The 27,192-nt window shown below is 46.3% G+C and overlaps 1 pseudogene; it reads left to right on the plus strand.

Annotated features, from left to right (window-relative positions):
• Positions 1–9,908: 9,908 nt before the first annotated feature.
• LOC147960521 (uncharacterized) lies at positions 9,909–22,142 on the plus strand (annotated as a pseudogene).
• The last annotated feature ends 5,050 nt before the right edge of the window (positions 22,143–27,192 follow it).

Below are 27,192 nucleotides of genomic sequence, written 5' to 3' on the forward strand. Positions count from 1 at the left end.
ATTCCCAGCTCATGAATTTAGATTTATTATGAACGAAGCTAGTGAAATTTTCGCTCATTATAAAGTGGATGGTGGTTACTGATACGTCTCCGTCGTATCTATAATTTTTGATTGTTCCATGCCAATATTCTACAACTTTCATATACTTTTGGCAACTTTTTGTACTATTTTTGGGAGTAACATATTGATCCAGTGCCCAGTGCCAGTTCCTGTTTGTTGCATGTTTTTTGTTTCGCAGAATATCCATATCAAACGGAGTCCAAACGGGATAAAAACTGACGGAGATTGTTTTTGGAATATATATGATTTTTGGGAAGAAAAATCCACGTGAGACGATGCCCGAGGGGGCCACGAGGCAGGGGGGAGCGCCCCTGACCCTCGTGGCCACACCGTATGGCAGTTGATGCCCTTCTTTTGCCACAAGAAAGCTAATATCCGAATAGAGATCGTGTTAAAATTTCAGCCCAATCGGAGTTACGGATCTCCGGGAATATAAGAAACGGTGAAAGGGTAGAATCTGGGAACGCAGAAACAGAGAGAGACAGAGAGACATATCCAATCTCGGAGGGGCTCTCGCCCCTCCCATGCCATGGACGCCAAGGACCAGAGGGGAAACCCTTCTCCCATCTAGGGAGGAGGTCAAGGAAGAAGAAGACGAAGGGTCCCCCTCTCCCCTTCTCTTCCGGCGGCGCCGGAACGCTGCCGTGGCCATCATCATCACCGCAATCTTCACCAACAACTTCACCGCCATCATCACTAACTCTCCCCCCTCTATGCAGCTGTGTAACCTCTCTCTTACCCGCTGTATTCTCTACTTAATCATGGTGCTCAATACTGTATATTATTTCCCAATGATGTATGGCTATCCTATGATGTTTGAGTAGATCTGTTTTGTCTTATGGGCTATTTGATGATCAAGATTGGTTTGGGTTGCATGTTTTATTATTGATGCTTTCCTATGGTGCTCTCCGTGTTGCGCAAGCGTGAGGGATCCCCGCTGTAGGGTGTTGCAATACGTTCATGATTCGCTTATAGTGGGTTGCGTGAGTGACTGAAACACAAACCCGAGTAAGGGGGTTGTTGCGTATGGGATAAAGAGGACTTGATGCTTTAATGATATGATTGGGTTTTACCTTAATGATCTTTAGTAGTTGCGGATGCTTGCTAGAGTTCCAATCGTAAGTGCATATGATCCAAGTAGAGAAAGTTGTTAGATTATGCCTCTCCCTCATATAAAATTGCAATAATGATTACCGGTCTAGTTATCGATTGCCTAGGGACAAATAACTTTCTCATAACAACAAGCTCTCTACTAAAACTAATTTAGTTGTGTCTTTATCTAAACATCCCATACTTTTTATTTACGTAATCTTTATTATCTTGCAAACCTATCCAACAACACCTACAATGCACTTCTAGTTTCATACTTATTCTAGGTAAAGCGAACGTCAAGCGTGCGTAGAGTTGAATCGGTGGTTGATAGAACTTGAGGGAATATTTGTTCTACCTTTAGCTCCTCGTTGGGTTCGACACTCTTACTTATCGAAAACTGTTGCGATCCCCTATACTTGTGGGTTATCAAGACCTTTTTCTGGCGTCGTTTCCGGGGAGCAATAGCGTGGGGTGAATATTCTCGTGTGTGCTTGTTTGCTTTATCACTAAGTAATTTTTATTTGCTGTTCTTAGTTGTTCTTTATCTTTAGTTATGGATATGGAACACAAAATACCAAAAAAATTAGGTGTACTTTCTGCTCATGGAGATTGGGAACCTCCTAAAACCCTCGATGCTGGTTATGTGAAAGATATTATGTACTACTTTAATAATCCTGAGAAAACCCCATTCAATTATCTAATGGAAGTAACGTTGGATCAATGTGAATACTTTAGGGATTACCTCTTGACACAAAAAGGGAAACTATTATGGGATCAAATTCATATATTGAATTGGTATGCTAGGCAACTATGCTTGAGTTATGATTATACTTGTTGCTCTAGGATGAAGGCTCCACACCTTCCCTTTTCATGTGAATTTAATGAAACCTTGGCTTCTTATGCTAATGGTATATATGATTACTATGATGTGGAACAAATAGAAGAATTTGTTGCTTTTAAGGGTGCTTATGAAATTGAATCTTTGTTTGAAAAGTATGAAGCTTTTGATGATGATGTTTATAGGCCTGAAAATTTAGCTATCCTGAAATATTGCTATGATAATTATGAATATAATTCCTATATTAATGCGCTTATTGAGAAAGTCTCCACTGTCCTAGAAGAGACTAATATTTTGCAGGAATCTATAGAAGAAGAAGTTGATGAAACTGTGAGCTCATTGGATGAAAAAGATGAGGAGGAGAGCAAAGAACAAAAGGAGGAAGAGTGGATTGATTACCCGTGCCCACCTTCTAATGAGAGTAACTCTTCAACTCATACATTGTTTAATTCCCCTTCATGCTTACCGAAGGATGAATGCTATGATAATTTCTATGATCCCGTTGATTGTTTTGAAATATCCCTTTTTGAGGATGCTTGCTATGCTTATGGCCAACATGCCAATATGAATTATGCTTATGGAGATGAACTTGCTATAGTTCCTTATGTTAAACATGAAATTGTTGCTATTGCACCCACACATGATAGCCCTATTATCTTTTTGAATTCTCCAAACTACACTATATCAGAGAAGTTTGTGATTATAAAGGATTATATTGATGGGTTGCCTTATACCGTTGCACATGATGATTTTGATGAATATAATATGCATGTGCTTGCTGCTCCTACTTGCAATTATTATGAGAGAGGAACTATATCTTCACCTCTCTATGTTTCCAACACGATAAAATTGCAAGAAACTGTTTATACTATGCATTGGCCTTTACTATGTGTGCATGAATTGTTCTTTTATGACATGCCGATGCATAGGAAGAGAGTTAGACTTTGTTGTTACATGATATATGTTGCTTTTTGCTCACTACTAAATTACAAATCATTGTTAATTAAAATTGGCTTTGATATACCTTGGGATCCGGGTGGATTCATTACTTGAGCACTATATGCCTAGCTTAATGGCTTCAAAGAAAGCGCTGCCAGGGAGACAACCCAGAAGTTTTAGAGAGTCATTTATTTCTATTGAGTGCTTTCATATAGTTTTAAAACAACAAAAATAAAGAGGGGAACCCAAAACTTTTTCAAAAAGGAAAGTGAAAGTGAGAAAGACAAGCATTGTTGAAGTGGGAGAGCTCCTTGAACTTTGTTCATGCTCACGGCAACTTTGTGAATCTTGATTACAGAAACTTTTCAACAAAAATAATTATCCCCTTGTACAATTCCATTGTATTATAAAAATAATTTGCCAAAGGTTTGCCTTTAGGATGTTTACATTTGCTTGATGGTTTGTACGGTGCAGGACAGAAACTTTGGCTGTAGTGCGCGATTTTACATTTTTAGTTGGAACGTCAAATGGTTATGATTCTTTTTGCACTGTATTCCTATACAAATTTTTTATTTTTCCTAATTTTGGTAGAATTGTTCAAGTATCATAAGTATGGTTAATGTTCAGATTGTTACAGACTGTTCTGTTTTTGATGCATAGTTTGCTTGTTTTGATGAAACTATCGATTTATATCAGTGGATTAAGCCATGAAAAAGTTATATTACAGTAGACACAATGCAAAAACAAAATATGAATTGGTTTGCAACAGTACTTAGAGTAGTGATTTGCTTTATTATCCTAACGGATCTTACCGAGTTTTCTGTTGAAGTTTTGTGTGGATGAAGTGTTCGATGATCGAGAAGGTCTCGATGTGAGAAGAAGGAAGAGAGGCAAGAGCTCAAGCTTGGGGATGCTCGAGGCACCCCAAGTAAATATTCAAGGAGGCTCAAGCATCTAAGCTTGGGGATGCCCCGGAAGGCATCCCCTCTTTCTTCAACAAGTATCGGTATGTTTTCGGATTCGTGTCGTTCATGCGATATGTGCAATCTTGGAGCGTCTTTTGCATTTAGTTTTCATTTTTCTTTTATGCACCATGCTGGTATGAGATAGTCCTTGGCTGATTTATAGAATGCTCTATGCACTTCACTTATATCTTTTGATTATGGCTTTATAGAATGCTTCATGTGCTTCACTTATATCATTTGAAGTTTGGATTGCATGTTTCTCTTTACATAGAAAACTGCCATTTGTAGAATGCTCTTTTGCTTCACTTATATTTGTTAGAGCGTGGGCATATCTTTTGTAGAAAGAATTAAACTTTCTTGCTTCACTTATATCTATTTAGAGAGATGACATGAACTGGTCATTCACATGGTTAGTCATAAAATCCTACATAAAACTTGTAGATCACTGAATATGATATGTTTGATTCCTTGCAATAGTTTTGCGATATAAAGATGGTGATATTAGATTCATGCTAGTGGGTAGTTGTGTATTGTAGAAATACTTGTGTTGAAGTTTGTGATTCCCGTAGCATGCACGTATGGTGAACCGTTATGTGATGAAGTCGGAGCATGATTTATTTATTGATTGTCTTCCTTATGAGTGGCGGTCGGGGACGAGCGATGGTCTTTTCCTACCAATCTATGCCCCTAGGAGCATGCATGTAGTACTTTGTTTCGACGACTAATAGATTTTTGAAATAAGTATGTGAGTTCTTTATGACTAATGTTGAGTCCATGGATTATACGCACTCTCACCCTTCCACCATTGCTAGCCTCTCTAGTACCGCGCAACTTTCGCCAGTACCATAAACCCACCATATACCTTCCTCAAAACAGCCACCATACCTACCTATTATGGCATTTCCTTAGCCATTCTGAGATATATTTCCGTGCAACTTCCATCATCATCATATACATGACTTGAGCAATCATTGTCATATTACTTTGCATGATCGTAAGATAGCTAGCATGATATTTTCATGGCTTATCCGTTTTTTGATGTCATTGCTACGCTAGATCATTGCACATCCCGGTACACCGCCGGAGGCATTCATATAGAGTCATATTTTGTTCTAGTATCGAGTTGTAATATTGAGTTGTAAGTAAATAGAAGTGTGATGATCATCATTATTAGAGCATTGTCCCATGTGAGGAAAGGATGATGGAAGCTATGATTCCCTCACAAGTTGGGATGAGTCTCCGGACTTTACAAAAAAAGAGGCCAAAGAAGCCCCAAAAAAAGAGGCCAAAGAAGCCCACAAAAAAACACAAAAAATGAGAGAAAAAGAGAGAAGGGGCAATGTTACTATCCTTTTACCACACTTGTGCTTCAGAATAGCACCATGTTCTTCATATAGAGAGTCTCTTGAGTTATCACTTTCATATACTAGTGGGAATTTTCATTATAGAACTTGGCTTGTATATTCCGATGATAGGCTTCCTCAAACTCCCGAGGTCTTCATGAGCAAGCAAGTTGGATGCACACCCACTTAGTTTCAGTTTGAGCTTTCATACACTTATAGCTCTAGTGCATCCGTTGCATGGCAATCCCTACTCACTCACATTGATATCTATTCCACCTAGTTGATACGCCTAGTTGATACGCCTAGTTGATTTGAGACTATCTTCTCCTTTTTTGTCTTCTCCACAACCTCCACCATCATATTCTATTCCACCTATAATGCTATATCCATGGCTCATGCTCATGTATTGTGTGAAAGTTGAAAATGTTTGAGAACATCAAAAGTATGAAACAATTGCTTGGCTTGTCATCGGGGTTGTGCATGATTTGAATATTTTGTGTGGTGAAGATGGAGCATAGCCAGACTATATGATTTTGTAGGAATAACTTTCTTTGGCCATGTTATTTTGAAAATACATGATTGCTTTATTAGTAGGATTGAAGTATTTTTGTTTTTATATCAAATTATAGACTATTGCTTTGAATCACTCGTATCTTAATATTCATGCCATGATTAGATATGTGATCAAGATTATGCTAGGTAGCATTCCACATCAAAAATTATCTTTTTTATCATTTACCTACTCGAGGACGAGTAGGAATTAAGCTTGGGGATGCTAATACGTCTCCGTCGTATCTATAATTTTTTATTGTTCCATGCCAATGTTCTACAACTTTCATATACTTTTGGCAACTTTTTATACTATTTTTGGGACTAACATATTGATCCAGTGCCCAGTGCCAGTTCCTGTTTGTTGCATGTTTTTTGTTTCGCAGAATATCCATATCAAACGGAGTCCAAACGGGATAAAAACTGACGGAGATTGTTTTTGGAATATATATGATTTTTGGGAAGAAAAATCCACGCGAGACGATGCCTGAGGGGGCCACGAGGCATGGGGGAGCGCCCTTGACCCTCATGGACACACCGTATGGCAGTTGATGCCCTTCTTTTGCCGCAAGAAATCTAATATCCGAATAGAGATCGTGTTAAAATTTCAGCCCAATCGGAGTTACGGATCTCCGGGAATATAAGTAACGGTGAAAGGGTAGAATCTGGGAACGCAGAAACAGAGAGAGACAGAGAGATAGATCCAATCTCGGAGGGGCTCTTGCCCCTCCCACACCATGGAGGCCAAGGACCAGAGGGGAAACCCTTCTCCCATCTAGGGAGGAGGTCAAGGAAGAAGAAGACGAAGGGGACCCCTCTCCCCTTCTCTTTTGATGGCACCGGAACGCTGCTGTGGCCATCATCCTCACCGCAATCTTCACCAACAACTTGACCGCCATCATCACCAACTCTTCCCCCCTCTATGCAGCGGTGTAACCTCTCTCTTACCCGTTGTAATCTCTACTTAAACATGGTGCTCAACGCTATATATTATTTCCCAATGATGTATGGCTATCCTATGATGTTTGAGTAGATCTGTTTTGTCTTACGGGCTATTTGATGATCAAGATTGGTTTGAGTTTCATGTTTTATTATTGGTGCTGTCCTATGGTGCTCTCCGTGTCGCGCATGTCGGGATGTGGTGTTCCAGCAAACCCTTAAGGTTCGAACACTGGGGTGCGCGTTTAGTCTTTCCCTCCAACCGATCTACGCTCTAGCTCGCTAAGATCTTGCGGACAAATGCGACGAACTCACAACACAGAAGGACACGGGGTTTATACTGGTTCGGGCCACCGTTGTGGTGTAATACTCTACTCCAGTGTGGTGGTGGTGGATTGCCTCTTGGGCTGATGATGAACCATACAAGGGAAGAACGGCCTCCTGAGGTTGAGGCGTTCTTGAGCTCGGTGAGCTTGTGTGTGGGGGGTGGTCTCTCTCCCTCTCTAAAGTGGTGGCTAGTCCTATTTATAGAGGCCCTAGTCCTCTTCCCAAATATCGAGCGGGAAGGGAGCCAAAAATGGCGGGCTAATTTGAAGGGGGACACCTAGTACAAGCTATCCTGACAAAACTAGTCTTCGCGTGCACAAAGTTCTGGTGGTGACGCTGTTCTGGGCTCCACGATGACCTCCGTCTTACAGTCCATGGTCTTGGTCTTGTTGCACCTAAATGGCAACCTTTGCCTGAGGCCTCGGTACTCCGCGGCTGCGCTTGCCCCCTTTGCACCAAAGAGGAAATAAGGACGTTGCACGCGCTGGCGCCCGCCTGGTTTCGATCGTCACGGCTGACGTCACGAGAGCTTCGTGAGGTTCGCCTCGCCTTGATATCTCTGCTCGTCGTGATCCTGCCTAGCTAGGCCACTCCATAGGAGGTTCTGCATTGTTCGCCTCGTGAGGCCTAGCCCCTCGCGAGGGTCTTGGGTGCTTTGTTAGTGAAGATGGGTCGTACGGCCTGCTGGCTCGGCCACGCTGCGGGCCGCAGGCAGGCAAGTCTGGGGACCCCCGTTCCCAGAACGCCGACAGTAGCCCCCGGGCCCAAGGTGCGCTCGGGCTTGGCTTTGTGGCAAAGCGAAGGGTCAAGTTCGGAGCACCGTGGGCCCCAAAAGCCTGCGGCCTCGTTTGACGCGTGGCGGTTGATTGGACGTGGGCGTCTCCGCTTCCCCACGCTTCCTCGGCGACTGCACGACTTGAAAAGTCCTTGCGACATGCAAGGGGAAACCATCATTACTTGCGATCGTGGGAGACGCCAGTTGGCCTTCTCTTGCTACAAATGGGGAGGGGGGCGGAGCCCTCGTTGCCCATCTCTTCCTTGCTTACTTTCTCCTTCTTGCTCCACTGCTTGCTCCCATGGTGCCCATCAGAAGGTTCTCCACCGAGGAGAAGGGGAAAGCCCCCCGGGATGCCCCGGAGCCACTCCCGCCGAAGAAGAGGTCGATCCATCGCCGTTATGAAGCGGCGATGCAGGTGGTGGCGAGGCCTTTGTGCGAGCGGCCTCCACCGGGGTACCCACTACCCCTGTACGCCCAAGACGTAGGCTTGGGAGGACGAAGTGGCGAGTAGCGTCACCCACACAGCACCCGGGGTCACCGCGCCACGGCGGCACGGGCCGTCCACGCCGCATACTCCTCACGCGAGCTGGTGTTGTGGGCGCCGATGCCTCCAAACTCCTGGATCCGCTTCCCACGGTTCTTCTCTGCCGTGATGCCGCTGAGGGGGCCTCTCGAGTTCTGGCTGCAGCATGCCGATTGTGGTGCTCTGGCGATCAGAGCGAAGATCGAAGTGGTCCCCATTGGCAAAATCTTCATGACTCGCGGCTGGGGCGAGATCGCACGGATCTGTCGCGCGAGGGGTGCCCTCGCGATCCACTTCGAGTACGACCGCGCCTCCACACTTCTCTTCAAGGTCTTCGACACCGAGGGCCGCCGCCTGGAGTGCTGCTTTGGAGAGGAGCGTGAGGCTGATGCGCGCTCCGCCCGCGACTACTCCAGCATCAGCAACCCTTGGGAGTCCAGCAGCTCTTCTGAGCTCTACGAGTCTCCGGAGACGAGCGACGACAGCTACGTCCCCCCGAGCTCTTGCCATGCCCCGGGCAAGGTTGCGGCGTCCGGCCACCGCCGCCGCTGATCTGGATGGGGTTGGCGTCGGCCTCCCGTGGCCCACTGTTGATGATGGCGTCCGCCACGGGAGGATGTAGATAGGATCCCCCTTAGCATCAGCTCTTGTGTCCTGCGAAGAATCATGAATCACCCCATGGGGGCATGCAAGGATCTGCAATGCCTTTGTACCTATTATCCTTGTTATGAAGATTTGACGAACCCGCGTCCCGTTAAGGCTCGGCCTCCCCTTTCTTTCCTCGTGATAGCTTGTTGCTCTACGCTGACGGGTCCCGGTCCCAAGGCGGCTACAGCCGTCGCTGGTATGCCAGGTCGCGATGCCGTGGTCAAGGCCAGGAGGTGCGCGACCCGAGGTCCAGTAAGAGCCCCTGAGGCGCAATGCTCAGGACGCCCCCCTTAGCGCCCAAGTGGCCATGGAAAGGAAAGAAAGGAAGATGACTTGGCCGCAACAGGGTTGCGGCATGGTGTGAGCGACTATTAGGCCCAAATATTTAGCCGATCCGAGGGAGAGACTTATCTTGGTGACTTCATGGTGAATCCTCGTGTTGCGCTAGGGATGCGTGCCAACTTACGCGGCATAGCTAGGCCGGCCCGTACGAGTTTTCCTTCTCCCGAGCTCTTCTTAATTCTCTACATCCTCAGGTCCCGGCCCTCGAGTGAGCTCAGCCGCCGCTGGTATGCCAGGTCGCGATGCCGTGGTCAAGGCCAGGAGGTGAGGGCTGGAGAGCCAGTAAGAGCTCCTGAGTCGCGATGCTCAGGAGCCCCCCCTTTTAACGCACAAGCGAGTCGCACGAGAGAAAAGGAGACTCGCGGTGCCGCCCGCTATCCTTCCCGCGGGGTTCCTGTGAACAGGCATAAAAAGAAGCATGGTTTGCCATTACTGCCGCCTGCCTGCCGCCGGTTGGTCCGGATGAAGTGAAGGCACTGAGGGCCTGGCGAGGTGACATGCATGGCACGTGCCGCGAGCCAGAGCTCGACCACTCAGATTTGTCGGTCGTGGCAGGGACGGACCCATGCACCAGCGCCGTGCCTGTGTAGCGGCCCCGAGGGAGGTGATGATCGAGCAGGTGATAGCAGTTGGCAGGTTAAGCATGAATAGCATATTGTCTGGGATAAATGCAGGAAGGTACATGCCACTGGGTCTGGCCCGAGCGGCGTGGGGATGATGCAGCCCGAGGGGTGCCCACAACGAGGTAAGCTAGAAACATAAGCAGAAGGGATACATGCCACAGGGACGGACCCACGTGGCCTGGGAATAGTGCAGCTAGAGGGGCGCTCCCAGCTTAAATGAACTTGGAAGATGTCACCTGAGTCTATAGACGAAGTAGAGCTAGTGTAGCTGAAGCCACGCGTTGAAGGAATGACTCCTCATGAGCCAACGGGACCCTGAGCCTCGGGAGGCTCTGGGAGCTCAAGAGGTTTCCTGAAGACCGTCGCCATCTCCTCTAGAACGGCGTGGGACCTGGCCTCCTGAGCCGCCAGGACTTGCCGCACACTACGCTGATGGACCGACGCCACGCTCGGCAAGCCGAAGAGCATGCGAACGAAGCTGTGTGGTGGACCCTCACAGCGGCCCCGCGCATGATGGCCGGAAGCGTTCCTGAGAGGCGGCCCTGTTGAGCCCTGGGATGTCGACGCAGGCATGCAGCTCAGCACCCTCGCCTGGGTGGTGAGCCACACTCTGTGAGCAGCTGTCGCCACGCATGGCTCTTGCGTCTTGTAGCTCTTGGGTGGTCTTGGTGATGAACTCCTGGGTGGTGGGCATTCCTTGCCCCATGCTCTCCTGAGGAACATGTGCCGTGAAGCACGATTCCAAGTGGTGCCCAGGTGCCTCCCTCGTGAGATTGGCAAGGTCTGAGGCCCTCCAGAATAGAGCCCCCGAGCCTTGCCTGAGGACGGCGCCAGGCGCGCTTTCCTATGCGATGGAGGGAGGCGCCCCTGGAGCGGGCGCTGATCCCGACGCGGCTCCTGATACGACGCCATCTTCTTGGGGTCCTGCATGGCGTGGTAGCTTCTTTTTGGGGATGGTCTCCTGAGGGCCTTCACTTCTGCTATCAGGGTTGTTGATTGCTGTGGCTTGGAAGGCGTGCTCAAGGGAGCACACCGCATTCCTTTCTTCACATGGGACCGTGATGATCCCCCTGCTTCCTGACATCTTGAGAACGTTGTAGCCATGGTGAGTGACTGCCATGAACTTGGCCAGGGCTGGATACCCAAGGATGGCATTGTACGGCAGGCGGATGTGCGTGATGTCGAAGTCGATGAGCTTGGTGCGGTAATTCTTGCGCTTCCCGAAGGTGACAGGCAGGCGGACTTGCCCTATTGGTGTGGTGGAACCGCCAGTCACTCCTGAGAAAGGCTTGGTTGGCTGGAGCTGCTCATAGGGCACTTGGAGGTTGTCAAACATGTCGTCGGATAGGACGTTGAGCCCTGCGTTACCGTCGATGAGAGTCTTGGTGACTTGCACATTGCTGATGACTAGGGAGCACATCATAGGGAGTGTGCCAGCGGTGGCTGTGCACTTGAACTGGTCGGCCGAGCTGAAGGTGATGGCGCATTGGGACCACCGGAGCGGGCACGTGGCCTCAAGCTTAGGGAGCGCCGCGTTCACCTCGCGAGCGAACTGTTTGAAGATGCGTTGAGAGGCTGGGGCATGAGCACCGCCCAAGAGGCAAGTGACCGCGCGCGGCTCCTGGAAGCCCCCAGCCCCCTCGTCCTGGTGGTGGTCGTCGTTCCTCCTTGGCGGAGGCAACGGGGGAAGACCAGCGTTGCCCTGGGGGCGATCCTCACGATGCGGGTCCCTCCAGGCGCCCTTGCGAGATTGGTCTTGCCAGCGGTCCTCACGAGGCCGGTCACGCCACTCCTGGCGCGGGCCACGGTCGTCCTAGCGTCCGCCTCCACGTCCTCCTCCGCGGCCGTAGCCCCTGTCATTGCGCTCGGGGCGTCGGCCGAAGTGTCCTTCCCGAATGGCTCTGAGCTCTTGATAGTCGCTGGTGTTGTGGGTGTTCAGGTTGTGGAAGGCAGAGAATGGGTGGCCTTTCTTGGATGACTCGGGCTGATCTCTGCCTCGCTTGGTGTCGGGCTCTGCTGCAAGCACTACTGCCTCTTTGCGCTTCACGTCCTTGGCCTTGGCCTTGGCCTTCTTTTCCTCCACTCCTGCAGCTGGCAGCTCAAGGAGAGAGAGGCGCCCCTTCTCAGCTCTTGCGCACCTGGTCGCCAGGTTGAACAGCTCCTGAGATGTGCAAAGCTCCTCATGGATAGCTAGCTCTTCCTTCATCTTGACGTCGCAAACGCCGTTGTAAAACGCGGAGACGATGGCCTCATCCGTGACCTTGGGGATCTTGAGGCGGGTGCTGTTGAAGCGCTGGATGTACTTCTGGAGGGTCTCTCCTGGCTGTTGCTTGATGCGGCGTAGGTCGCCCGCGACCGGTGGGTGGTCACGAGTGCCCTGGAAGTTGGCGACGAAGCAGTCGCGCATCTCGTCCCAGGAGGAGATCGAGCCGTGATGCAGAATCAGGAGCCAGGAGCGGGCCCCATCCTTGAGAGCCATGGGAAACCAGTTCGCCATGACTTTTTCATCGCCGCTGGCCACTTCGATGCTCAACTCATAGAGCTGCAGGAACTCCGCGGGGTCGGCAGTGCCGTCATACCGAGGGGGCAGATCTGGATTGAACTTGCCTGGCCAGGCAACGCTACGCAGCTCAGGGGTGAAGGTGCGGCAGCTTGCCGTGGTTGCAGGGCCCCACTTCGGAGGCGGAGCTTGGTCTTGGCGAGGTCCGCGCTGTGCCACTGCAGGCGGCACGCGGTCTTGATGAGGTGGCGCGGGGAGTGCTGGTGCAGCTTCTCGCGGCCGCGGGATTTCTTAGCAGCTCCTTTCTTCACGCGCGGGCGCCGGGCGCGGCGGATCACGCCGCGGAGGCGCGCACTTCGGCGCCAAGGCACCGTCTTGGGGTCGAGGCGGTGGAGGCACGCCATGAGCCCCGTCGCCCGCGGTCTGCTGAGGGGGAGGCAGAGAGTGGGATGGCGCCAGAGAGCCCCCTGCGGCACGTACGAGCTCGTCGACACGGTCGAGCCACTCCTCATAGACGTCGTCGACGGGGCGGTAACGCAGGAGCTTGTTCACTGCGATGAGCGCGGCCCATGACTCCATGGGAGCACGGTGCGCGTGAGACGAAGAGCCAGCAAGGGTGAGTGATGGAGTAGCGATGCGGCCGTCCTGCCGCACCGAAGGATGTTGCGAGGATGCCTGCTGCTCGTTTCCCACCGGGCCGGTGGCAGCGTTGGCGGTGGGGGACGGAGAACGACGAGGCAGCCCGCCGACGGGAGCTGTCTAAGTGACGCGGGCGGCGAGGGCGGCCCGACGCTCAGCTTGAGCGCGGCAAGCGTTCGACGTGGAGACGACGGAGCGACGAACTGATGGAAGGGAAGCTACGGCGCACCCCTACCTATCGCGTCAAATGTCGGCATGTGGGGTTCCGGTAAACCCTTAAGGTTTGAACACTGGGGTGCGCGCGAAGTCTTTCCCTCCAACCGATCTACGCTCTAGCTCGCTAAGATCTTGCAGACAAACGCGATCAACTCACAACACAGAAGGACACAGGTTTTATACTGGTTCGGGCCACCGTTGTGGTGTAATACCCTACTACAGTGCAGTGGTGGTGGATTGCCTCTTGGGCTGATGATGAACCATACAAGGGAAGACCGGCCTCCTGAGGTTGAGGCGTTCTTGAGCTCGGTGATCTTGTGTGTGTGGGGGTGGTCTCTCTCCCTCTCTAAAGTGGTGGCCAGTCCTATTTATAGAGGCCCTAGCCCTCTTCCCAAATATCAAGCAGGAAGGGAGCCAACAATGGCGGGCTAATTTGAAGGGTGACATCTAGTACAAGCTATCCTGACAAAAGTAGTCTTCGCCTGCACAAAGTTCTGGTGGTGACGCTGTTCTGGGCTCCACGATGACCTCCATCTTACAGTCCATGGTCTTGGTCTTGTTGCCCCTAAATGGCAACCTTTGCCTGAGGCCTCGGTACTCCGCGGCGACGCTTGCCCCCTTTGCACCAAAGAGGAAATAAGGACGTTGCGCGCGCTGGCGCCCGCCTGGTTTCGTTCGTCACGGCTCACGTCACGGGAGCTTCGTGAGGTTCCCCTCGCCTTGATATCTCTGCTCCTCATGAGCCTTCCTAGCAAGGCCACTCCAGAGGAGGGCTTGCGTCGTCCGCCTCGTGAGGCCTGGCCCCTCGCGAGGGTCTTGGGTGCTTTGTTGGTGAAGATGGGTCGTACGGCCTGCTGGCTCAGCCACGCCGTGGGCCGCAGGCAGGAAAGTCTGGGGACCTCCGTTCCCAGAACGCCGACAGTGCAATCGTGAGGGATCCCTGCTGTAGGGTGTTGCAATATGTTCATGATTCACTTATAGTGGGTTGCGTGAGTGACTGAAACACAAACCCGAGTAAGGGGGATGTTGCGTATGGGATAAAGAGGACTTGATGCTTTAATGCTATGGTTGGGTTTTACCTTAATGATATTTAGTAGTTGCGGATGCTTGCTAGAGTTCCAATCATAAGTGCATATGATCCAAGTAGAGAAAGTATGTTAGCTTATGCCTCTCCCTCATATAAAATTGCAATAATGATTACCGTTCTAGTTATCGATTGCCTAGGGACAAATAACTTTCTCGTAACAACAAGCTCTCTACTAAAACTAGTTTAGTTGTGTCTTTATCTAAACATCCCCTACTTTTTATTTACGTAATCTTTATTATCTTGCAAACCTATCCAACAACACCTACAAAGTACTTCCAGTTTCATACTTATTCTAGGTAAAGCGAACGTCAAGCGTGCGTAGAGTTGTATCGGTGGTCGATAGAACTTGAGGGAATGTTTGTTCTACCTTTAGCTCCTCGTTGGGTTCGACACTCTTACTTATCGAGAACTGTTGCGATCCCCTATACTTGTGGGTTATCAGTCGCCCTCCCATAGGGGGAATTCTCTTTAATCAAGAGGATATAATGCGTTTACGGTCTTTAGATCATGTTGCTTATAACGAAAATTTAAGAAAGAGGGTTCCTACCGATTTTTTAGTCAATATGATTTTTGAGCTTAATGATGATTTTTCTATTCAAAACAACATATTGGGTTTCTCTCTTGGACACAAGCTCCTGACTATTTGCCGAAAGAATGGTTATAATGATGAGTTGGTCATACAATATGAAGGGCCGAAGTGGGAACCAATTCCTCCCGAGATCGATCTTGGGGATTCTTATCCCATTAAATTTATCCCTTTTGATTACTTTTGCTTACCTCAAAGAAAACTTTCTGCTGAACAAAGAGAGTATGAGATAAGTTTTCGAGACTTGCCTTATCATTATTACGATTACACTTAGATCAATTCGTGTTTTATGCCTAGCTAGGGGCGTTAAACAATAGCGCTTGTTGGGAGGCAAGCCAATTTTATTTTTGTTTTTGCTTTTTAGTTTCTGTTCTACAATAAATATTTCATCTAGCCTCTGGTTAGATGTGTTTTTATGTTTTAATTAGTGTTTATGCCAAGTAAGACCTTTGGGATAGCTTACAGTGATAGTTGATTTGATCCTCCTGAAAATAGAAAGTTTTGCGCTCAGGAGATTAGTTTTAATTTTTAACAGAAGCGCGATAAAATACTGATTCATTTTGCAAAGGATTAATAAACAAATTGTCAAGGACTTCCTAATTTCTTAGGATTTTGGTAATTACAGAAGTATTTGAAATATCTAGATTGCTATAAACTGTTCTGTTTTTGACAGATTCTATTTTTCGCGTGTTGTTTGCTTATTTTGATGCATTTATGGCTAGTATCGGGGGGTATGAACCATAGAAAAATTGGAATACAATAGATATTACACCAATATAAATAAAGAATGAGTTCACAACAGTAACAAAAGTGGTAATTTATTTTCTTATACTAACGGAGCTTACGAGATTTTCTGTTGAAGTTTTGTGTTGTAAAGTTTTCAAGTTTTGGATAAGGATTTGATGGACTATGGAATAAGGAGTGGCAAGAGCCTAAGCTTGGGGATGCCCAAGGCACCCCAAGGTAATATTTAAGGAGGCCAAAGAGCCTTAGGTTGGGTATGCCCCGGGAAGGCATTCCCTCTTTCATCTTCGTCTATCAGTAAATTTACTTGAGGCTATATTTTTATTCACCACATGATATGTGTTTTGCTTTGAGCGTCTTGTATGATTTGAGTCTTTACTTTTTAGTTTGTCACAATCATCCTTGCTATACACACCTTTTGGGAGAGACACACATGAATCGTGATTTATTAGAATACTCTATGTGCTTCACTTATATCTTTTGAGCTAGGCAAAATTGCTCTAGTGCTTCATTTATATCTTTTTAGAGCACGATGGTGGTTTTATTTTATAGAAATTGATGAACTCTCGTACTTCACTTATATTATTTTGGGAGTCTTTAGAACATCATGGTAATTTGCTTTGGTTATAAAATTAGTCCTAATATGATAGGCATCCAAGAGGGATATAATAAAAACTTTCATATAGAGTGCATTGAATACTATGAGAAGTTTGATTCCTTATGATTGTTTTGACATATGAAGATGGTGATATTAGAGTCATGCTAGTAAGTAGTTGTGAATTTGAGAAATACTTGTGTTGAAGTTTGTGAGTCCCGTAGCATGCACGTATGGTGAACCGTTATGTGATGGTCGGAGCATGATTTATTTCTTGATTGTCTTCCTTATGAGTGGCGGTCGGGGACGAGCGATGGTCTTTTCCTACCAATCTACCCCCCTAGGAGTATGCGCGTAGTACTTTGTTTCGATAACTAACAGATTTTTTCTATAAGTATATGAGTTCTTTATTACTAATGTTGAGTCCATGGATTATACGCACGCTTACCTTTCCGCCATTGCTAGCCTCTCTAGTACCACGCAACCTTCATCGGTACCATAGACCCACCACATTTCCTTCCTCAAAACAGCCACCATACCTACCTATTATGGCATTTCCATAGCCATTCCGAGATACATTGCCATCCAAATTTCCACCGTTCCATTTACTATGACATGCTCCATCATTGTTATTTTGTTGTGCATGATCATGTAGTCGACATTGTATTTGTGGCAAAGCCACCGTTCATAATTCTTTCATACATGTCACTCTTGATTCATTGCACATCCTGGTACACCACCGGAGGCATTCACATAGAGTCATATTTTGTTCTAAGTATCGAGTTGTAATTTTTGAGTTGTAAGTAAATAAAAGTGTGATGATCTACATTATTAGAGCATTGTACCAAGTGAGGAAAGGATGATGGACACTATGATTCCCCCACAAGTTGGGATGAGACTCCGGATGAAAAATTAAAAAATAAAAGAGGCCAAAAAATGAGAGAAGGCCCAACAAAAAAATGAGAGAAAAGAGAGAAGGGACAATGTTACTATCCTTTTGCCACACTTGTGCTTCAAAGTAGCACCATGATCTTCATGATAGAGAGTCTCCTATGATATCACTTTCATATACTAGTGGGAATTTTTCATTATAGAACTTGGCTTGTATATTCCAATGATGGGCTTCCTCAAAATGCCCTAGGTCTTCGTGAGCAAGCGAGTTGGATGCACACCCACTTAGTTTTCTTTCTGAGCTTCCATAAACTTATAGCTCTAGTGCATCCGTTGCATGGCAGTCTCTACTCACTCACATGGATATCTATTAATGTGCATCTCCATAGCCCATTGATACGCCTAGTTGATGTGAGACTATATCCTTCTTTTTGTCTTCTCCACAACCACCATCTATTCCACCTATAGTGCTATATCCATGGCTCACGCTCATGTATTGTGTTAAAGTAGAAAAAGAATGAGAACGTCAAAAGTATGAAACAACTGCTTGGCTTGTCATCGGGGTTGTGCATGATTTGAATGTTTTGTGTGATGAAGATGGATCATAGCCAGACTATATGATTTTGTAGGGAGAAGCTTTCTTTGGCCATGTTATTTTGAGAAGACATAATTATTTTGTTAGTATGCTTGAAGTATTATTGTTTTTATTTCAATAGAAAATTTGTTTTGAATCTTACGGATCTGAACATTCATGCCACAATAAAGAGAATTCCATGGATAAATATGTTAGGTAGCATTCCACATCAAAAATTCTGTTTTTATCATTTACCTACTCGAGGACGAGCAGGAATTAAGCTTAGGGATGCTTGATACGTCTCCAACGTATCTATAATTTTTGATTGTTCCATGCTATTACATTATCTGTTTGGATGTTTTATATGCATTAATATGCTATTTTATATGATTTTTTGGGACTAACCTATTAACCTAGAGCCTAGTGCCAGGTTTTGTTTTTTTCCTTGTTTTAGAGTTTCATAGAAAAGGAATACAAAATGGAGTCCAAACGGAATAAAACTTTCGTGATGATTTTTCTTGGACCAGAAGACACCCAAGAGACTTGGAGTGCAAGTCAGAAGAGCCATGAGGCGGCCACAAGGGTGGAGGGCGCGCCCAGGGGGGGTAAGGCGCACCCCCGACCTTGTTTGCCCCTCGGTGACCCCCTGACCTAGATCTTCCTCGTATATATGTACTCATATACCCTGAAAACTTACGGGGGAGCCACAAAACCACTTTTCCACCGTCGCAACCTTCTGTACCCGTGAGATCCCATCTAGGGACCTTTTCCAGCATCTTATTGGACGGGGATTCAACCATGGAGGGCTTCTACATCAACACCATTGCCTCTCCGATGAAGCGTGAGTAGTTTACCACAGACCTACGGGTCCATAGATAGTAGCTAGATGGCTTCTTCTCCCTCTTTGGTTGACTAGATGGAAAATAAATCGTAATATTTACTTTCTTAAGAGAAGCCTCTAGTGAATCAAAGAGAGAGAAGAAGCCATCTAGCTACTAGCTATGGACCCGCAGGTCTGTGGTAAGCTACTCACACTTCATCGGAGAGGTAATGGTGTTGATGTATAAGCCCTCCGTGATTGAATCCCCCTCCGATAGGATGCCGGAAAAGGTCCCTAGATGGGATCTCACAGGTACAGAAGATAGCGGCGGTGGAAAAGTGGTTTCGTGGCTCCCCTAGAAGTTTTCAGGGTATATGAGTATATATACGAGGAAGATCTAGGTCAGGGGGTCACCGAGGGGCCCACAAGGTCGGGGGGCGCGCCCTTCCCGCTGGGCGCGCCCTCCACCCTTGTGGCCGCCTCGTGGCTCTTCTGACTTGAACTCCAAATCTCCTGGGTGTCTTCTGGTCCAAGAAAAATCAACGTGAAAGTTTTATTTCGTTTGGACTCCGTTTGGTATTCCTTTTCTGTGAAACTCTAAAACAAGGAAAAAACAGAAACTGACACTGGGCTCTAGGTTAATAGGTTAGTCCCAAAAATCATATACAATAGCATATTAATGCATATAAAACATCCAAAACAGATAATATAATAGCATGGAATAGTCAAAAATTATAGATACGTTGGAGACGTATCACAACGCCTCTCCGAGTGATTTGAGTTTAAGATCCACCGACAGAGAAAATCAAGAGCCCAAACTTAGATAGTGGTTTAGCATCACAGTAGTTTTGAGTTAGAGTTCTTGTACCTATTACTCTTGAGAGCTGCACACTCTCTAAAGGGATAGGTTTCCGCTCGAGTGTTGAAGAGTTGTTGTCTTCACCGAGCTAGATCTTCAGCAACCAAGAGTGATTGTCATTCGCGAAGGTCGACCGAAGGTTTGGGGACCATCGACAAGTATCTACCACGAGTGAAATCAACTGAAGTCTGGTCGGCTTTGAATTGAAGGAGAATAGGGTAAAGAGAGTTTATCTTCCGTGTGAAGTCATAGCCCCTCCAACCAAACGTAGCCCTTTGGCATAATGGTGAACTAGTCTACCAAATTCAACTGTCGCCAAGGAGCACCACTCGTTCATTCTACTTTACTGCATTTCATTCAACAGTTTACTTTCTTGCTCTCCTCCGCATTGCCGTAGTCAATCCTTGTGGCCAAGTTAGGGCGTTTGGATCTGGAACTAGCCCTTCTACTCCTTTGTTCTAGGGATGTTCTTACCAACGCATATTTCTCTTGATTTATTTCCTTGTGGTAGATCTTTAGGGTTCTCTAAGTCTTGACTGGTACGGTTTGTAGTTTTTCCCTTGTACTATCTATCTTGAATCTAGGGTTCATGAGTACTATTTCGAAAGATTAGATAGTTGTTACTCTGCCTTGGCATGTTGCAATTCTGTCGATGATGTCTTCCAAATATGTATGCCATGGATTCCCTTGCTGCTTCCAAAAAAACCTTCTGTTTTCAGTCAAAATTGCTTGTGTGCATGTTTGTGACCCTATCTTGTTTTCCCCTCGTATCTACTCATTTTTCTCAGGTTGTACGTGGCACAAAGCTCGAAAGAGCAGTCTGGTTCTGAATGTGAAATGTCATAGTTGCCTCCCTTGTCTAAACATCAGAGGTTGATTGGTGGAGGAAAACAATCCAAGCCACCCAAAATACTGAATAAGAAGTCTGAGTCTGAATTCAAAGAAGAGGAAGATGCTATTCCCTCGGCTCACAGTCAGCCCGAGGATGAACACGTCACCGATGCAATGACTCTATTTTCTGATGGACGTCCCAAGAAGGGTGGTCATGGCAGAGAGAGGAATACAACAACAGAAATGTCTGACCCGAAAGCTATAAATCTCCACCTGGAGTTGAAACAACTACTAAGAGAAACATCAGACTACAAAGGATTCGCCGCCACTGGGCGAAGAAATGGTTTAACCATGAGAATGTTCGAAGGAAATATCAAATCTTATTTTCATTCATTCCGCCTTGGAATGATTATATTGTGGAAAATTGCCTCGACCCGAACGATCAAAAAGTAAGGCCGACTCCAACTAAAGATGCTCATCCTGACTTCCTGAAGACAATTACTGGTTTTCCCAAAGAAGTGGAAAAGAGAGCAAAATCCAAGTCCAAGCGTGATGCCAGAGCAGCGAAGAAGAATCAAATTGAACAGAAAAACATCGAACTGACCCAGCAAGACGTACAAGAGAAAAAGGAACGTGCCTCTGCCCAAAAAGAAAGGAAGGCAAGGAAGTCAATTTCCCCTCGAGCTTCCCGAAAGAAATCTATTGCTAGAAAAACCAAGAAGGCAACTTCTTCCTTATCCGATGAGTCATCCGATGAAGATGTTCCCGATGAAATACCAATGTATGATCAGCGAGCTCTTCTTAACAAGCCATATCAAATTTCCTCACCAGCAAAAGTTTCACCCCCACTGAGGATGTCACCAAGGCTCGCACCTGCACCGGTCTCTGATAAACCTTTGGGTTCTACCGCCCCATCTGCGAAGAGAAAGCTGTTTCACGAAGAGAAAGTTGTTGCTTCTATTAAGAAAGCTAAAACCAGTGTTCCTTCTTCCACAGAGGAACAAGGGTATGACTTTGGTCTCAAGATTGATGTCATTGAAAGTGTTGCCTATGATGCAAAATCATTTGATTTGAGAAGTTTGGGCCTTCCTGAAGATGTTACCAAGCTGGTAACAAAACATTTTGCTGGTCTGGAGAAAATTACCAATAGGCTAAATCAGGATGTTGAGGACAAGAAAACCATCGAGCAAATGAGATGGGATGCCATCACTGAATCTGAAAGGAAGGAGTTGAACAAGGAAATTGTCGAAATCACAAAAGCTCTCAGTGTGATGAGGAATGATAAAATTGACTGGCATACACGGCTAAAAATGGAGTTTCTCATATATGTGACCGAAGGAATGAAGAGATTTACCGTCGGACAATTCTTGCTCAACGAAGAATAAAAGAAGAAAAGCGTCAGAAGGCAAAGGCAAGAGCCAGCAAACCGAAGGCAATCAAAGATCGCCATATTCAAAATGTTGCGACTGATGCTCCTGTTGACTCAATTGCTCCTCTGCAACAGATACCACCGTCCCCTCCTCACGAGGATGATCCCATGCAACAAGTTGTGCCTGCGGTGGTTATCATTCCTACCTCAATTACTCAAGAGACTAATGGTGTTGACAGCTTTCTGAACAACCCTGATGAAGGAAATGCCCGGCCCGAGCAACAAGCCCTAGAAGATAAAATTGATGAAGAGATTGAGTTTGACAAGGCAGTTTCATCGCCTCTGAGGGAAATGCAAGTTGAGCCCTCCGGATCCAGCAAGGAGGAGAATGATAAGGTTGAGGGGGAGCTAAATGCTTCCAGAGGAAATACTGCCACGATCACCTCATATGGTGCCCCTACCTAGATGGAGGTTGATCCTACTCTTGCTTCTACTGATTCGTAGCCAGAATAGGAAGAAAAGAAATCTGAAGAGCCGAGGGCTCATGAACAAGTTGTACCGCCTATTATGCCCCAGGAAACCGAAAAGATGCTATTGTGACCCAAGTGTCCAAAGAGGTTGTTGTGCCTCCCTCTGTTGAAAATGCACGGAAAGAAAAGGCCCTAGTGCCTTTTAGTCAGAAAGCTGCTGAAGGAGTTCTAGCGAAAGAAAATGAAGGTTAGACTAGTGCTTAATGCCATCTGCTCCACCGAAGATGAAAAGGCCCCTTGCTCCACTCAACCCCATTGATGAAAATATGCCAGCACTTGATGATTCTCGGTCCATGGAAATAAGCGATGAAGAAAATCTAAAAAATCCTCAGGAACCATTTCCCCTGTTCTCTACTGAATATGGCACAAATGGTCCTGCATTCAATGAGCAGCTTCATCTTTTGAAGCTAGCTTTCTTTGGAACCAGCCCATATGAAAGGGAGAGAACTTCACTATCATCCATATTTTGTTCTTCGTGCTGCATGAGATATCTTTCGATCTGATGAGTTAGCATTACTTGCTTCACAAGCAATGTTACCATTGTGCTCAAAATCCGACTGTTAGACTCGTGTCTTTCGGCCATTGGCTGCCTTTGATGTCCAATTTGGTCATTTCCCATCAGGGAAGGCTACAGCAATAAATAGCCACCCCGCTCCAACATTGTCCGTTGGCTGATTCACTTGAGATTTCTGAGAAGATTGATTTGAGCAACCCCTCTCCGAGTGATTTGAGTTTAAGATCCATCAAGAGAAAAATTAAAGAGCCCAAACTTAGACAATGTTTTAGCATCACAGTAGTTCTGAGTTAGAGTTCTTGTACCTATTACTCTTGAAAGCTACACACTCTCTAGATAGATAGGTTTCCACTCGAGTGTTGAAGAGTTGTTGTCTTCACCGAGCTAGATCTTCAGCAACCAAGAGTGATTGTGGTCCGCGAAGGTCGACCGAAGGTTTGGAGATCACCGACAAGTATCTACAATGAGCTAAATCAACTGAAGTCTGATCAGCTTCTAGTTGAAGGAGAATAGGGTTAAGAGAGTTTATCTTCCGTGTTAAGTCATAGGCCCTCCAACCAGACGTAGCCCTTTGGTAGAAGGGTGAATTGGTCTACCAAAATCAACTCTCGCCATCGGGCAGCACTGGTTCGTTCTACTTTACTACATTTCATTCAGTAGTTTACTTTCGTGCTCTTTGTTGACAGTTTGTCCGATCAGTAACACATGTTGTTTCATTCCTTTGCATCGATCATCTCTGTTGCTCACTTCAGATATCATTGTGTTCACCCTATTGCATTCTCATCACTATCTTCTATTGGGGAATGCTATAATTTCAAAAAAATTCCTACGCACACACAAGGTCATGGTGATGCATAGCAATGAGAGGGGACAGTATTGTCTACATACCCTCGTAGACCGTAAGCGGAAGCATTATGACAACGCGGTTGATGTAGTCGTACGTCTTCACGATTGACCGATCCTAGTACCGAAAGTACGGACCTCCGTGATCTGCACACGCTCGGCTCGGTGACGTCCCACGAACTCATGATCCAGCAGAGTGTCGAGGGAGAGCTTCGTCAGCACGATGGCGTGATGATGGTGATGATGATGCTACCGGAACAGGGCTTCGCCTAAGCACCGCTACAATATGACCGAGGTGGATTATGATGGAGGGGGGCACTGCGCACGGCTGAGAGATCAGTTATCAACTTGTGTGTTTATGGGGTGCCCCTGGCCACGTATATAAAGGATGGAGGGAGGAGGAGGCCGGCCGTCATAGGTCGCGCCCAAAGTGTGGAGTCCTACTAGGACTCTCTAGTCCTGGTAGGATTCTACCTCCTACATGGAATAGGAAAAAGGGAAGGGAGAAGGAGAAGGAAGGAAGGGGGCACCCCCTTTCCCTAGTCCAATTCGGACCAGTCCATGGGGAAGGGGGGCGGCCACCCTTGAGGCCTTTCTCTCCTTTCCCGTATGGCCCATTAAGGCCCAATATGAATTCCCGTAACTCTCCGGTACTCCGAAAAATACCCGAATCACTCAGAACCTTTCCGTTGTCCGAATATAGCCTTCCAATATATCGATCTTTATGTCTCGAACATTTCGAGACTCCTCGTCATGTCCCCGATCTCATCCAGGACTCCGAACAAACTTTGGTCATCAAATCACATAACTCATAATACAAATCGTCACAGAACGTTAAGCGTGCGGACCCTATGGGTTCGAGAACTATGTAGACAGGACCGAGATACATCTCCGGTCAATAACCAATAGCGGAACCTGATTGCTCATATTGGCTCCTACATATTCTACGAAGATCTTTATCGGTCAAACCGCATAACAACATACATTGTTCCCTTTGTCATCGGTATGTTACTTGCCCGAGATTCGATCGTCGGTATCTCAATACCCAGTTCAATCTCATTACAGGAAAGTCTCTATACTCGTTCCGTAATGCAACATCCTGTAACTAACTCATTAGTCAAATTGCTTGCAAGGCTTATAGTGATGTGCATTACCGAGAGGGCCCAGAGATACCTCTCCGATACACGGAGTGACAAATCCTAATCTCGATCTATGCCAACTCAACAAACACCATCGGAGACACCTGTAGAGCATCTTTATAATCACCTAGTTACGTTGTGACGTTTGATAGCACACAAGGTGTTCCTCCGGTATTCGGGAGTTGCATAATCTCATAGCTAGTTGATGACCCACAAGTATAGGGGATCTATCGTAGTCCTTTCGATAAGTAAGAGTGTCGAACCCAACGAGGAGCGGAAAGAAATGATAAGCGGTTTCCAGCAAGGTATTCTCTGCAAGTACTGAAATAAGTGGTAACAGGTAGTTTTGTGATAGTATCATTTGTAACGAGCAACAAGTAACAAAAGTAAATAAGGTGCAGCAAGGTGGCCCAATCCTTTTTGTAGCAAAGGACAAGCCTGGACAAACTCTTATATAGAGAAAAGCGCTCTCGAGGACACATGGGAATATCATCAAGCTAGTTTTCATCACGCTCACATGATTCGCGTTCGGTACTTTGATAATTTGGTATGTGGGTGGACCAGTGCTTGGGTGCTGCCCTTACTTGGACAAACATCCCACTTATGATTAACCTCTATTGCAAGCATCCGCAACTACAACAAAAGTATTAAGGTAAACCTAACCATAGCATGAAACATATGGATCCAAATCAACCCCTTACGAAGCAACACATAAACTAGGGTTTAAGCTTCTGTCACTCTAGCAACCCATCATCTACTTATTACTTCCCAATGCCTTCCTCTAGGCCCAAACAATGGTGAAGTGTCATGTAGTCGACGTTCACATAACACTGCTAGAGGAGAGACAACATACATCTCATCAAAATATCAAACGAATACCAAATTCACATGACTACTAATAGCAAGACTTCTCCCATGTCCTCAGGAACAAACGTAACTACTCACAAATCATAAACATGTTCATAATCAGAGGGGTATTAATATACATATATGATCTGAACATATGATCTTCCACCAATTAAACCAACTAGCATCAACTACAAGGAGTAATTAACACTACTAGCAACCTACTAGCACCAATCCCGGACTTGGAGACAAGAATTGGATACAAGAGATGAACTAGGGTTTTGAGAGGAGATGGTGTTGATGAAGATGTTGATGGAGATTGCCCTCTCCCGATGAGAGGAGTGTTGGTGATGACGATGGCGATGATTTCCCCCTCCCGGAGGGAAGTTTCCCTGGCAGAACAGCTCTGCCGAAGCCCTATATTGGTTCCACCAAGGTTCCGCCTCGTGGCGGCGGAGTTTCGTTCGAGAAGATGGCTTCCTATTTTTTTCCCATCGAAAGACTTCATATAGCAGAAGATGGCCACCGGAGGGCCACCAGAGGCCCACGAGGTAGGGGGCGCGCCCAGGAGGGTAGGGCGCACCCCCACCCTCGTGGGCAGGGTGTGGCTCCCCTGGTGAACTTCTTCCGCTGAGTATTTTTTATATATTCCGAAAACGTCTTCCATGAAGTTTCAGGACTTTTGGAGCTGTGCAGAATAGGTCTCTAATATTTGCTCCTTTTCCAGCCCAGAATCCCAGCTACCGGCATTCTCCCTCTCTATGTAAACCTTGTAAAATAAGAGAGGATATGTATAAGTATTGTGACATAATGTGTAATAATAGCCCATAATGCAATAAATATCGATATAAAAGCATGATGCAAAATGGACGTATCAACTCCCCCAAGCTTAGACCTCGCTTGTCCTCAAGCGAAAGCCGAAATCGAAAAATATGGCCACATGTTTAGAGATAGAGGTGTCGATAAAAATAAAATACGGACATGAGGGCATCATGATCATTCTTAGAACAACAACTTATATAATTTTTATCATATGATCTCTTATGCTAGAGTAATAATTCAATCACAATTTCAAGTATGAATCGTATACTTCGTTGAAAACTAACAAACTATAATCTCAGTCATTGGAGCAATTGCAATTTATCATAACATAGGAAAGAGTCAATGTATAAGAGCTTTTCAGCAAGTCCACGTACTCAACTATCATATAATCTTTCACAATTGCTGACACTCATGCAATACTTATGGGTACAGAGGTTTAATCGGACACAGAGAAAGATAGGGGCTTATAGTTTTGCCTCCCAACGTTTTACCTCAAGGGTAAAGTCAACAATAATAGTTCATGAAAACTCACATCCAATTAGCCATATGTACCAGGATCTTTCCAACATACCTTTGCTTGCGAAAGGATAAAATGTAAAAAGGAAGGGTGAAGATCACCATGACTCTTATGCAAGGTAGGAGATTATAGTAAAAGATAGGCCCTTCGTAGAGGGAAGCAGAGGTTGTCATGCGCTTTTATGGTTGGATGCACAAAATCTTAATGTGAAATAACGTCACTTTATATTGCCACTTGTGATATGGACCTTTATTATGCAGTCTGTCGCTTTTATTTCTTCAATATCACACGATCGTATAAAGCT

Source organism: Triticum urartu, chromosome 7A, assembly GCF_056163025.1.
Source record: "Triticum urartu cultivar PI428250 chromosome 7A, HENAU_Tu73, whole genome shotgun sequence".
NCBI classification, from domain to species: Eukaryota; Viridiplantae; Streptophyta; class Magnoliopsida; order Poales; family Poaceae; genus Triticum; species Triticum urartu.